The sequence below is a fragment of the Ixodes scapularis genome, unplaced genomic scaffold, assembly GCF_016920785.2.
Source record: "Ixodes scapularis isolate PalLabHiFi unplaced genomic scaffold, ASM1692078v2 PGA_scaffold4__175_contigs__length_147842914, whole genome shotgun sequence".
Lineage (NCBI taxonomy): Eukaryota > Metazoa > Arthropoda > Arachnida > Ixodida > Ixodidae > Ixodes > Ixodes scapularis.
The window spans coordinates 5,814,692-5,829,177 of NW_024609879.1; the positions used below are offsets into that span (position 1 = coordinate 5,814,692).

Here is a 14,486-nt window from a genome sequence, read left to right on the forward strand (position 1 = left end):
ACATCCAAAGTTTGTAATGTCACCCCCGGGATGGCGCCACAGCCCCACTGGCTATGAAAACTGGCTAGGAAATACCTTCTGAAAGAGCTGGCGGATGGCAGCAGAGTGCATATTTCGAGAGGCTAGGCGATAGGACGCACAGCAATGGAGGTTACGCGGAATCGGCTGGTTATAGGGAGCGACGCCGTGAGGCATCACATCACAACCGAAGATCACTGCAGCGACGTCCCCCTTCGACAATGTCGGTGCCCTGCAGTGGGGGTTGGTGGGTGTATCACTGGGGCGCGTGTTAACCCATCACCCCGATCCCGGTGCTTTGCGGCGATATTATGCGGATTGCTCATTTCAAAATATTAACCCACCTTCGCACCTGTACACGCCGCATGGTGGCGCCCTGTCGGAGGCCCAAGCACGGCCCAGCCCCGCTGTACCCCACTGCACCTCGGTTGCTGATGTTAAGTCACGTCGTCGCTCTCTATAACCAGCCAATCCTGTGCGGCCGCCGTTGCTGTGCGTCCTATCGCCTAGCCTCTCGAAATAAGTGGCCAGGAACGGGTGCGCGCTTTTATCACCCTTGGAAGCCCCTGCCGCGGCTTTGCAGACCCAAGGATGAACACGGACTGCGGTTCTGTTCTTCCGCCTGCCACGTCGTCCTTGACGCGCAGTCGCCTTACCATGTCATCGGGCCGTAAGCGCACGGTGCCGTCGCCCCTGTATGCACATGCATGCACAACAACAAAATGCCTCCTTCGTTTTCCGCGAATCACGCGCACATCCATCGTGCACACGATAAGTGACCTGATCTGCTTGCACCAGGAAGAAGAGGGGTTTCGTGAATGTTGACCTCGCGGAAAAGTGCTGAGGGGCTGCATTCACAATGATTTGTTATACTATATAACCGTTGCCGAAATGCTAACGTATATATTTTTTTGAGAATCAGCGTGGTGGCAGCAGCGATTTCGGCGCATTTGTTTTACAGCGATAGTTGTTATGAGTTGTGATATATTCAAAATGACGACGTCCGGCGTCTGTCGTAGTGTTACGTGTTCTGAGTCTCACATCACTCTGTCACGCCATGATGCCATTCGAGGTGTAGACGTCACATAAAATTATATTCAAATCGTCCATGGAAATCAAAGTGCTATAATATTCAAGTCTATAGAAATTCAATAAATATAATTTCTCGGCGTCAGCACGTCACGTGACTGCTAGCGTAGCCCCGTAGTTTTTTAACCCCAGTGCGAGGTTGGTGGCCATGGGGCCAACTATGAAAAAGGCGAAATGTGGTAATTAGTTAGATCACGGCCTAAACAGTTTTGATTACTTTATATCTTAGGAGGGGGGGGGGGGGGGCTTAGTAATAAAGGTATGCTTCAAATGTAGTTTGAATATATGTAATATGCATATTTGTTTTGATTTAATTTCGTAAATATTGCAAATATACTTTGCATTACATCAACATTATGCCAGAAATTTATATACATATTTTTTATCTTTTTTTGTAATATGCCAGAATTAGGGCGACATATATTTTGCGTATATTTCAAAATGTGGCAGACATACGGGCACATTTTCTGTCTATTTTAAAATACGCCAAAGATATGTGAACATATTTTCTATATATCTAAATATTCGCCAAAGATATGCGCAAAACCTTTTTTTAATATACTAGACATTTGTCTTAAATCTATATGAAAGATAGTTTAATGCATTAGGCATCGACATAGATCAATGTTTATAGTGCATTTAAAATACACGCAAGTGTACTTTAAGTACAAACATCAAATATACACGAGATGTACTACTGAAATGGTATGATTATAAGCTTCTTAAAGGGACACTGACAGAATATTGATGCTGTCCAAGGTGCCTTTTTTGTTTTCTTTCAATGACATATGAGAGCCGAACTGCCTGGACAATGTGCCGCTCAAATTTTGTTTTTGTTTTTTCCCCGAAAACCTCCGATCGAGAATTGGCCGGTTTGAGTCGCGCTCACTTTCTTCTCCGTGCGCAGGTGCCAATTTTTCTGGTTTAAAGACAACCACCCAAAACAATGGAAGTCGTGGGTCATCAAAGGCAAACAATCAAAATTAAAAATGGAAAAAAATGTAGTACCTATTTTTTGTGGCTTCCAAACACTGCAAATGCGGTGACTGAAAAAAAAAAAAAGTTGCACTTAGAGCTGGAAGCCCCCTGTGCATTCTCTGTGTAATTCTAAGTATTGCGTCGTATCACGGGAGTTCCGGGCTGGACGGCTGGACGAAGCGGCCTAAGTGATGGCGGCGGTCGACGGGCGTGGGACGCTCTACTTCAGAACGGTTGTTTGCGGTGCCGGCGAATCGGTCTAGCGAAAGAAACAGGCCGATCAAAACAGCTAGGATTCATTCCGTACGACACGCCCGATCACCAAGCTGATCCGCACGAAGACGTCCCCAAGTCGTCGTCCCTTTTTCTGGCTGAAGACATCGCTCGTCTTATACGAACACGACTTAGTAAGAGCTTGAAAAACGCGCGAACATCAAGCGCGAAGTGCTTCCTTTTATGTCTCTCATGCGACGTGCGTCGCGCGCGTCTTTCGTCTCCTTTGCACGGCCGAAAGAAATGAAGGAAAAAACAAAAGCATACGCGGTCAGGTGTAGCCACGCGACTTCCGGCAACTCTCTCATTGTCTTCATTTCTTCTTCCTCCCCAGCTCAGTATCGGGCTCGGTTTCGAGCAGTTGCGATATTTTCATATTAAAAATAGCGCAAAAGAGATGGAACAAAAAGACGAAGAAGCACACAGGACAAACTCTGTCCCGTCTCTTTTGCGCTATTTTTAATATGAATGTCCACTACCAACTTGCCCAGCAGACCAAGCTTTTGCAATATTTTCCTTTACTATATAAAAACTACACGTGACGATTGCAAAATATTGATCTGGTAGTCTTTGGACACCATATTAAATAAAACTTTGGTTGGGGCTAGTTGGTTCATATCGATTAAAAGGTTAAAAGGCGCGAACAAACAGGACGAAGAAAGAGACACGTACGACACGGACAGGCGCCAACTTCCAACTGATTTATTAAAACACGAATCATCGTCAAACTCGATCCCACTCGCCTAAACACATGCAACTGATAAAAATTCCTATCTCTCATTACACACATCCTTCAAGAAACACAATTTTTTTGGTTAAAAGATAAAGAGATGGCACGCTTACGGATCTGTCAGCCGCTTTGTGTATACAGAAAGAATCGATTAGTTCTCTTTCCATTTTTTCATTTCCTTTCTTGGTAAACCTTGTGCGCTCAAACAATGGACCAGAATAGACTGCCGGTCAGCTTTGATCAGCGGGTTGCACGCTTGACGAGGGCCCGTTACCCGAAGAGCTTAGTGACAATTGTGTGTGAAAGGCTCTTACAGAAAATTAAACTAGAGGGTGTTGACAAAAGTTCTGAAAAGACAGACAAGATGCCAGTGCAGGTGATACCATATTTGCACAAAGTGTCCCACAATTTAAAAAAAGATGGATGTTCGACACAGGGTTAACGTCGTCTTCTCAGCCCCGTGCAAACTTTCAAAGATATGCCCCGCGATGACTAAACGAATGTCTGTAGTGTGCTCAAAGAAACATGTAACAAGATACACCGAATGCGTGACTAAGGTGGTGTATGAAATTCCTTTCAGTTGCGGCCAAGTTTACATCGGTCAGACCGGCCGATGTTTTAATGAAAGAGCGCGCGAACATAAGCTTGCCGTACGCAATAATTGGGGTGGGCATCTTGCGGACCACTGCAAACGATGTGGGTGCGAACCTTTGTTTGAGCGCACAAGGTTTATCAAGAAAGGGAATGAAAAAATGAAAAGAGAACTAATCGATTCTTTCTGTATACACAAAGCGGCTGACAGATGCGTAAGCATGCCATCTCTTTATCTTTTAACCAAAGAAATTGTGTTTCTTGAAGGATGTGTGTAATGAGAGATAATAATTTTTATCAGTTGCAAGTGTTTAGGCGAGTGGGATTGAGTTTGACGATGATTCGAGTTTTAATAAATCAGTTGGAAGTTGGCGCCTGTCCGTGTCGTACGTGTCTCTTTTTTCGTCCTGTTTGTTCGCGCCTTTTAACCTTTTAATCCATATTAAATCGTCTGCAAAAAAGTACAAAAACATTGAGTGTGTTTATGGTCGCTTTAATACAGTGCTTGTACAGAAGTTTATCGTGCAAACGAGCAGGTGGTGGCTGAACATATTAAAAACAGTAAAAGTATTTGTAGAAACAGGAATATAGTAAAACTTTTGACCATCCAGCCAAAAAGGCAGAGCCCTATATACTGAGAGTGTTCGGCCGATGGGCGCAGTTCTAAGAAAATTCTATTGACATCATTTCACTGGAACACCGTGCTACAAGAAGCGGGCTTTACGTTGCCACGTATAATGTGGAGGTTTTTGCTGTTGGCCACTCCACTATCCATGCGCTAGTTCAAATTTGCGGTGAGGTGTTTAATTAGCATAATGATTTGTACTCTGACTTTTTTTTCATGCCTGAAATTCTTCACTGTATCCGAACACCGGTCATGTTTTATTTATCTCCGAAACCATACTTTCTGTATAATCTTTTTTTTCTGTTGATTTTAAACGAAATCATTCATTCTTAAACAAAAATAAATCTGGCATGGAGCGCGGGTTTCGCAGCGCCTCTCCTAGATGGCGCCCGTCGCGGCACTGCACGCATTTAGGTGCTGGTCCAGTTCTGGGCCATAATATTCAAAATATTTGTTGTACATTTTTGACAAAAAAAGAATAAATTGAAGATCATATCTTTTTAACAGATAATGGCATATAAGTAAGTTCGAGCGGCTGATTGTGTCTACAGCACCAAAGACGCTTAAAATTTACGAGAAACACTCGCTACAATGGGGGGTCACCGCATGCCTGCCGTGCCTAATTGAGACATGGGTCCAAACTGACTCCCCGCTGTCCTTGCTGGACTTTTGATATGTTCAACAAACGAGTGCCAAGTGCGAAAGATGGGGGTAAGGGAAAGAAACAAGGGGCCTTTATTTGGCGTTTTTTTTTCTTTTCTAGGTTTAAAAAAAATATTTTGCATCAAATTTATTTATTTCTGCAATAATACATTTGAAATGCACTCAGTCTACTTGAAGTACGTACTTGTTAAGTATATTTTGTCATATTATCAGAGTACTTTTATGTTTTCATTTTATATCTGCAAAATCCAACTGAAATGAGTGTGGAATATTTTATGTGTGTATCAAGCACGTAGCATGGGGGGGGGGGGGGCATGGGGCCCCCCCCAAAAAAAAAAAAATCTTTCATTTTGCTGGGACCTCCTCTCCCCCCTCCCCCTCATATAGCATTCTGTCATGGGCGCCCCCCAACCCCCTCCCCCCAACCCCCCCACTCCGAAACAAAATCCAGGCTACGTGCCTGGTGTGTATATAGTGTCACGAATGACGAGGTGACGAAACAAACAACAACTGAAGAAACTGCAACGTTTAAGGGGCGAACTTGCGCACAAAAGGAAACAGGAGACAAGAACACGACGTCGCGGGCGTCCAAGTCGGCGTAACGGCAGGTTCGAGCGCTGGGGCGAGACTGACTGTGGCTTGCCACGCGGAGTGCCTGTTGTAGACGCGTGGACTTCTGTAGCAATCGGCGTAGAAGGTTCGGCGCGTAGAACATTCTAACCTCGAATTAGCAACACCGGTTCTCGAGTTTACCAGAACATCACGTTACATAGTCAAACAAAATGTGCACCCGCGGCCAGGGATCGAACCTTGGCTTTTTGGAAAGAAGGCAAGCGCCATAACAGTTAGGCCACGAACGCGCTGCCTGCTTGGCCAGCTGCGCGCGCGACAATAGCATCTTGGCGTATTTAAAGCGTACTTCGAGAGCATATTTAGTAGAAGAATTTTCGATATAATTACAGCATAGTCGAAACACAGTCCAAGTACACCGAGGCATATATTAGACTAATCCTTTTTTTTCTAAGGTGTGTGCCCCCCCCCCCCCCAACCCTTAGAAAAAAGTGTGTAGCTGTTGGAATAATTCAGCTAAAAAATTAACGCTCGACCTCCTTATAGTCTAAACGTGACGTAAAAGTTTGAATGTAGAATTTGTAGTGGGCGCTGCGAAACGAGAAATGTGATCCTTGTAGACGGCTTCAAACCGACACGAACTTTCAAAGCGCGCCTGTGACGTCGATCCCTCCCCTCTTGCGCCGGCTCCGGAACCCAGATGTTCGCGTCGCAGTTACAGTCGGTTGCAAGTTAAGAAGATAGGAGAAGCTCCTCCCACAAGCGTGATGCGCCGTTTCAAATCCCTCCGCAGTCGAAAGAAGAGTTCACTGGAAACGGCCCTTGTTCCGCTTCAATGAATAGATAATGGCTACAGAGTGATGCCAACTAGGGTGCCTTTATGCGCGCTTCGAATAGGGTGATGCCAACTGCCTGTTTCCCTTTCCCACACCCTCTTTTACTGCCATTTTGTTCCTCTCATTGTTTCCCCGTCCGCCGGAAAGTGGCCTTTGTGTCCATCGGTCCTCTCATCCTCTTTCCGTGGGTTCCAGAACGCTGCTCCGAACTTGTGAGATAAAGGTCCGTTCACACTCTTGCAACCGAGTACGACCGAGAGAGACCAGACCGGTTTTTAAGCCTCTTGCGATCCCTTAGAACCAGCTGCGCTGTAGCGCATCCGGTCCTAAGAAGTCGCAAAAGGCTTAAAAACCGGTCTGGTCTCTGTCGTTCTTACTCGGTCGCAAGAGTGTTAACGGGCCTTAAGGTGCATGTTTCCGGGAGGGCTATAAGCCCCATGGATTAGCTCCGAGAACCAAAACGGCTGCTGGTTTGTCGGCGAGCGGTATTACAAAGGGTGGCATTACCCTAGGAAAGCGCACATGAAGGCTCCCTAATGCCAAGTTGTCTACGACCCCCACTTTTTAAGAAAGCGGTTTTTGTATTTATAGGAAAAGGGGACCGAGCCCCCGAAAGTGACCTGTGTATCCATCGCAGGGGGACCCTAACTCCCAAAGTCTGTTTCCATCGGAGGGAAAAAATTCGAATCTCCCTCTCGTGGCTTCCACAACGCTAAGCCAAAGTCGAAAGATAAAGCAAATATGATACAGAAAGGCAAGACCCTCCTCTCGCGTTGGCCGCGACGTCACGGAAACGACGGCACGCTATTGGATGCGGAGGTGGCGGCGAAATATATGAATCCCTTTGAGGGGCATTTACCGCTACCTTCTTGACCTGCAACTTACTGTAGCGATCAGTGCGACGCGAGGGGATCGGTGGCCGTGTTTGTTAACACACCGCAGTTCGCAGCTCATGGTCCTAAAAACGCGCGCTGCAGAACTTAAAGATCGTGGGTTCAATCCCTATCCCGTTCGTTTTGACCTGGGCGAAACCGGTATGCGGTTGTGTGTCACTACTGCATGCCCCTTAAAATCCCGGTACTGGTGCAGCGGCTAAATTTCTCCCCTAAAGCGGACACGCCACGCGCCCATTGGGCTTATTAACTTCCCGCCGTCTAAACGTACACACTGCACAATTGCCTTATAACTGGAACGCGTTTTAAAAGTGTGACGCAACGACTGACTGGCTGTCGTTGATGCTGACTCCAGGAATGCATTCAACGCCGATGGAGATGAAGAATTTCAGGGGAGTGCGCCCAGCGAAGTTGGTCTTTGGCTGGCTTTCGTCGCCGGGCAGGCGCTGCAGACTGCCCGCGCAATACCTCCCGGATAACGAGGCCGTGGTTCCCGATTTTCTACGTCACGTATCGGAGGCCTGAACGAAGCACGCTTTGGACGCGAGTAATCCGTCGGCGCTCGGATGGGGCTCCAGTCCTCCACGATTGGACACGAGTTCCAACCGAGCTGTGACGCACCTGTCGCGTCCTCCCGTATGAGTATCACGGCCCTGATATGTGTTAGATGTTGGCTCGCCGCTTCCCTCGGCTTCCTTCTCCCGACTGATGACCCTAAATTGAGTTCCAACTTTCGACAGTGACACGTTAGAAAGGGACGTGCCTTTAAGACTTCGGGGGAAGATGAGGGTCAGAGACAGTACCTTGGTCACATGATTGCAACCCAAGTCCCCACAGACCCATATTAGGGCGCCTCGTCCCAAAGCAGCAACTTCTCGGCTGTGCGCTGCCGGCTTCCCAAGGCTCCTAAACGCTCCTGAAGACACCGGAGTCGTCGCCGCACTCTTAGAAAGAAAAGGGAGTGGTACTTCGAGCATAGAGGGGTCAAACCCGATGACACTAAGAAGGATCTCACGGAACGCAAAAAGTTGTTTTTACTCCCTTTTCACTTATCATTTTTAGGTTGAGCTTTTGATCCGTCGAAAGCAACCTTTTTCTTCCCTACCGCAGAGCCTCATGAACACTATTTCGTCCCTTTAAAAATCACTTTCGATACTTTGCAGGATAAAGTAAAAGGTGAATTGGGAGTAACTTTAGTCTCTGTGGAGGCAAATTCTGACACTTTGAAGGATGAATTAAAAAAGCAACAAGTAGTAACCTTCGTCCATTTAGATTGCAGTTTTTCGTCATTCCGATGGGCCATTTGTTTTTGTTTTTTTTTCGCTTTCGAGGTGAAAAAGTAAAAGGCCTCCTTTAGCATGCCTGCCTCATCCAGACACCTGATGCAACTTTTCAAAAAAGTCGTGCCTGCCCAAAACTGGCATTGTGTGTCGTTTTGGAGGAAGGACTTCTTCACATGGTGAATGTAGAGTATAGCAACCTTAAAAATACGTTATAAGAGCCTTCGCGAGAGACAAATTTCTTGTTTTCGAGTAAAACAATATCCTAACAGCAAGATGTAGACAAAATATCTGGACATGCACTGTGCAAATAAATTTTATTTTGTAATTCTAAAGGGCATGACTGCGCTAATTGACAGAGATAATTAGCTTCGCCAATATTCACGGTATGTGTACCAAACTTTATTTATTTATTTATCTATTCATACTGTTGACCGTTTGACCGTTACAGAAGTGCGTTATTAAACGCATATATATATATATATATATATATATATATATATATATATTTATATACATAAATGTCAGCAAAGTAAGGGACACAAAAAACAGAAGAAAATGTATTGTTTATTTTGTAGGGCTAGGTCTATCCGGCTGACTGGAAAACCTTCAACGGCGTCACACTTATAAGCATTTTGCCGTAGGTTGTTCCACTCAGCTATGGTCCTCGTAAAAAAAAAAGAAATACTTAAACATTTCGATCCGGACTTTCATCGGTATCAGCATTTCAGTATGACTGCCCCGAAGTCCTCTAGTAGAGCCAGATATTATATATCGCAGTGAATCTATGTTTAACCTTTTGTTTTGTATCGAATATAGCAGTTTCAATCTATAGCTATTCTCCTGTATTCTTTCAATGGCAGGAAGTTTAGTTAGGTGAGCATCGCACTGCCAGACTCAGTTTTCGGTATCTGGATGGTATAAATCTGAGAGCTCTCCTTTGTATCTTTTCTAATTTTTTATGATGTTTTTTTTTCCGTATAGGTCCCACACGGTGCTTGCATATTCAAAGCCAAGGCGTACAAATGTTAAGTAGGATGTTACTTTTAGAGCGCAGCTCTAAAATTTTCCGGCTTGAGCGCCGTCGCCGTCGCCGTCGACGTAACCGTGAGGTCACGTGACCCCCTCCCCCCACTGTGGTCACGTGACCCCCTGAGGTCACGTGACTCACCCCGTGAGGTCGCATGGCCCCCCTGAGGCCACGTGATCGACCTCCCCCTCTTAGGTCACGTGGCCCCCGTGGCGGAGTAGCAGACAGGACGACGAGATGAAAAGGAGGGAGGAGGGGTATACCCTCCCTTCAGTACCCTTCCATCCTCCTCCTTAAGAGCTGCGCTCTAACTCGGCGTCACAGGGAGGTGTAAACGGCTTTCATTTTTTTCTCTCTCTGTTGCTAATTTGTGGTTGCATCTCAAGACCAGAATATTCTTTCTGCGGTGCTTGTCACATTATCGGTATGGGATTTCTAACTCATATCTCCAGACACGGTTACACATCGGTATATGAGATTACTGGCGAACGTTAGTGGACTATCATCGAGTTCATACTCAAAAACGAACGTTTTATTCTTATTTGTGATTCTTGTCAATACAGTTTTTTAGTTGTTATTGTTACTTTTTTACCTTTTGCACCACTCATTTATTGTTTCTAAAGCTATGTTTAAAGTGATCTAATCTTCAGGACACACAATTTTGGAATAAATTAAGCAGTCGTGTGCGAATGAGCGAGTGGTAACTTTAGAGTTAATGTTATATACAATGTCGTTAATATAACTTAAACATATTACCGGTTCCAGCACGGACCCCTGGCCCCTGGGGAACCCCCGACGTGACATTCAATGTGTTAGATCCAGCACCCTTAACTTCTACAAATTGAGTACGGTCGGTGAGGTAGGCTCTGCTCCATCTCAATACCTGTACGTTTATACCGGTGCCTACTAGCTTTTTAACAAGTTGCGAATGTGGAATGCAATCCGAGGTTTTTGAAAGGTTCAGTCGGATTACATCCGTCTGTGGCCTCTGTAAAATAGTTTGCTGTTGGGCGAGTTGGTGAACGTTTGGACACATGGTTTTGCGCAAAAAAGACGGACACAAGAGAGAGAAACAAACAGATTCATTGTGTTTGTTCCTCTCGTTCAGTGAAGTTGCAAAATCGTGTATGGTTTGTCGGTTGTGTGACTGTCGATAGCCTCCGCCGGAATCCGTGCTGGTTTGGGTTCAAAACGTTTAAACTCTTAAAGTAATTTAAGAGCAAACCTGATAATACATGGTACAGTATTTCGCAACAGACGCAAGTGAGGGAAATTGGACGGTAGTTTTGAATGTTATGTTTGCTGCCAGTTTGATGCACCGAGACAACTTTTGCCGTTAGCCAGTAGGAAGGAAGAATTTGTTGGGTCAAGGATGCGCGGAATATGATTGTAAAATATTCGGACACACATTCCGCATATCGTTTTAAAATTTTAGGAACAATATCGGGCCCTTTAGACTTATTGCTATTAATGTTCAGCACAAGAGAAGAAATACCCTGTTGCGATATACATATATGAAAGTCAGCCCGAGACGCCTCCACAAGCACGCTTTCCAGATACTTTGCATCTCAATGCGACTCAAAAAACACAGAGGGAAAAAAAATCATTATATCGGGAAGTCATTTCACTAGGATCAGAAATAACTTCTTTGTTCGCGAACACGTATTTTAAAGACTCTCGGAATGGGGCGAAGTGACGCCGAAACCTTCGTGGCGAAGTTTTCATGAATAATATTAGAGTCACCGGCCAGTATATTTGCTTTGCTTGCGCTAACTTGTTTTTCAAGGTTTGTGAAAGACTGCTAAGCTGATTCTGGTTTTTTGTCCTATTTTTTTGCTTTTATGTTATTTTTCATTTGAGTTGAATGATTTCACAGTTCATTCAGTGATTTGTTTTGCGCAGGAATCTTATTCTTTTTGGAACAAATCGTTCCAGACAGTAGTTTATGATACTTTTAAAATGAAGACCCAAACAATTCACGTCCATCTTCCCATCCAGTGCACAGAAAGAAGTCTCTAGATAATCCTAAATGCTTACATCATCAGCTCTACTGAAGTCCTATACGGAAATGGGTGGCTTTCTTTTATTGCGTTGCAGTAAAACGTTTCTCATGCACAACAGCACAAGCTTATTGTCCGACAGACCATCTACCGCTGACACTGAGTGGTCTGACGCATGACCATCGAGAGAAAAAAAATCGAGTAATGACCCAGCAGTTTTCCCACATCTCGTATTCTCGTTTACAATCTGTGCAAGTCGATTTTCGAGCGAAATTTCCAGAAGAACTTCCATGTTTTTTTACATCAGTTTACCCCGTTTCCAGCTGATCCCAATTTATTTCTGGAAGTTTAAAATTCCCGGCAATAATGACGCGAAAATTGACTTGAACCTGATAAGTTAAATAGTCCTGAATAGCCTCTAAGAAAAAGACCGGGGAATTCGGGGGCTTGTGCACAGCGCCAATGATCCAATCAATGCTGCAGAAATTTATTTTTTTCCAGACACTTTTTTTTTCTGAAATATCAGGCATTCCCACGAAGTCGATACTTTTTTTCGGTATTATAGCAACATTTCCACCACGTGCAGTGCGGTCATTACGCATCGTTTTGTACTTGGGAGCGAGCGGTTCACTATCTGTTATATCAGGGCGCAGCCAAGTTTCAGTAAATATAAGCAGATCCGGACCATAATAAAACACAGCGTCTCTTATATTATCCCTAAGACGACTTGAAGGCGACAGCTCCAGCGCCGATGTATTAAAGAGAGACACACGATTTACGGACGACGCGGTACCCCTCCGCCCGCGGCGAAGGGGTGCCGCGTCGGACTAATGGACGCAAGGTCGCTGGTTCGACGCCAGCAGAAAAACAAGAGCGAAAAGTGTGTTCGGAGGAATATTAAACTTCGCAGATGTAACTTTCGTATCGCCGCCGTGTTTTCGCTCAAGGACTAAATGATGAGACATATAGGGCTTTGGCCTTAATGAGCGAGTGTTCTAGATCCCCAACTTTATTTCCAAGACTATGTCCGTTCACGTTAATCAGCTTGAATTCCCTGCTCGAGTTATTCGACTGTCATTTGGACGTGCTTTAGTTTGCTGAGCCTGAGGCGAGCTTTATCCAACGATTCTCTTCGTCATCGAAATAATATGATTCTCTATCAATCAATATCTTATCGTGGTCGAGTCTCACAAGCAGTCCGGCCCATAGCTATGCCGTTATTGTGCTCTCTCTTAATTGCTTTCGTTTTCTTAAGGTGACCGTGGAATAATCGTTAAACACTGATATTTTGGATTTCTTTAGTTTTCGGTCATTCCTAAATTCTTCGAACTTATCCTTATAGTTATAAACCTTTATAATAATTGATCTGCTTGTTCGTTTTTTTTTTTTTTTGTTTTCAAGTTTATTAATTTGTTTCATTGTATTTACATTCACACCCATGCCGTGCAAGCTCTTTTACATCTGCATTATTTTCACTAGGGTTCTAAGGAAAGCCAAACATTATCAATTCGTTGCGGCTGCTTCTGTCTGCCAAAGTGACTAGCTCTTCCTCTTGTGTCTGGATAATGATGCTCGTCTTCTTAACACTTTCTTCGAAATTTGATATTTTCCCATCTTGTAGCTGTACTCTTTTTAGTCAGTGACATGCAATCGGTGACATAAATGAACATCGGCTCGTATTTCATTTTGACAAATCTGCGTCTTTATGCTGACTTAAAACGATCCGGCGCTTGAGAGGTATGTTTGTTGGCGGCTAAAATGCTCCCTGCGGACGCCAGGACTCAATAGCAGCAGGGCAGTGAAGAGGCCGCACCTCGATCGGCTGCTAGTCAGCGCCGCTGGTGGTCGGAAAGGGCAATTTTGGGAAGGTAATGCCGCCAAATGATTGGGCACGAACGCCGCTTAGCACTCGGGCGCTCTAGCTCGAGATCGGTTGCGGCCAAGAGACATCTGAGTGTTGCGAAAATTCCGCGTAAGATGTCGCTACCTGTCAAACTAAGCCAGCCGCACTCCCCTTTCGGTATGGGAGAAACAGAGTAAGCATAAATTTATGCGGCCCAAATGTGCGCTCATTGCGCTTCTTGCGTTCTGTGGCCGGCGTAGTCACTCACCCTAATTGAGCGTTTTGCCAGCATCAAGAACGACGCTATAATGAGGTATTTCTTGCGTGCAAACGAATAGGAAAATATTGTAGCATGATACTTAGTGTGGCCGCGCAAGGCCTACCAAAAACGAAAAGGCGTTTCGTATAGGCCGGTTTCACGAAACACCTTTTCATTTCCCGTAAGATGCGTTGGCCTAGTTGATAAACAGATTCCGCTATTTTTCAAGATAGTTTGTATGTAGACGACCGGTTATAGACATTGTCTAGGTGTTGCAAAAACGCAGAAACACAGTCAGTTGTTTCACTGGTGGCAGAACCTCAAAGGATTACCAGCGTTTGAGCCGGAAGTTTCGTCATCTGAAACGAAGCGTCACGTGACTTCACACTTCCGGTTTGTCCGGTGCCGATCGTGGCTCGTTCAGCTGCATTGACAGCCCTTCAATGCGTGGTAGCCGTGCTGTATTCGCGGCAAAAATGGTTCACTGCTCCGCGGTACGTTCTTCCAACGCAAGCCGTGAAGGGCATCAAATGTTCTGGTTCCCGTGGAGCGAAGAACGGAACAGTGACGGGCTGTCGCTGTTAAACGGGCCCTGCAATCATCTTTAAGCATCTACCTTTTTTCCGGTTTTCATATCTCTTGGGGTTCGGGCAAGCCAGCTGGCACCGAGAGAGTAACTAAGTATCAGTGTGTCATATTTTAAACGGACGACGCGAGAACCTCCTCCACCGACGGGGGCGACCCGTGGTGCCGAAAGCGGGCGATATGTGAGGTCGTTGGCCCTGGGCTTACTATTGGTCAGAGTCGC

The 14,486-nt window shown here is 45.2% G+C and overlaps 1 protein-coding gene across 1 annotated transcript in view; it reads left to right on the forward strand.

The window, feature by feature from the left end:
• Nucleotides 1–14,486, forward strand: part of LOC8051611 — a 246,865-nt gene that overhangs the window by 164,073 nt on the left and 68,306 nt on the right. The window lies entirely within an intron of this gene.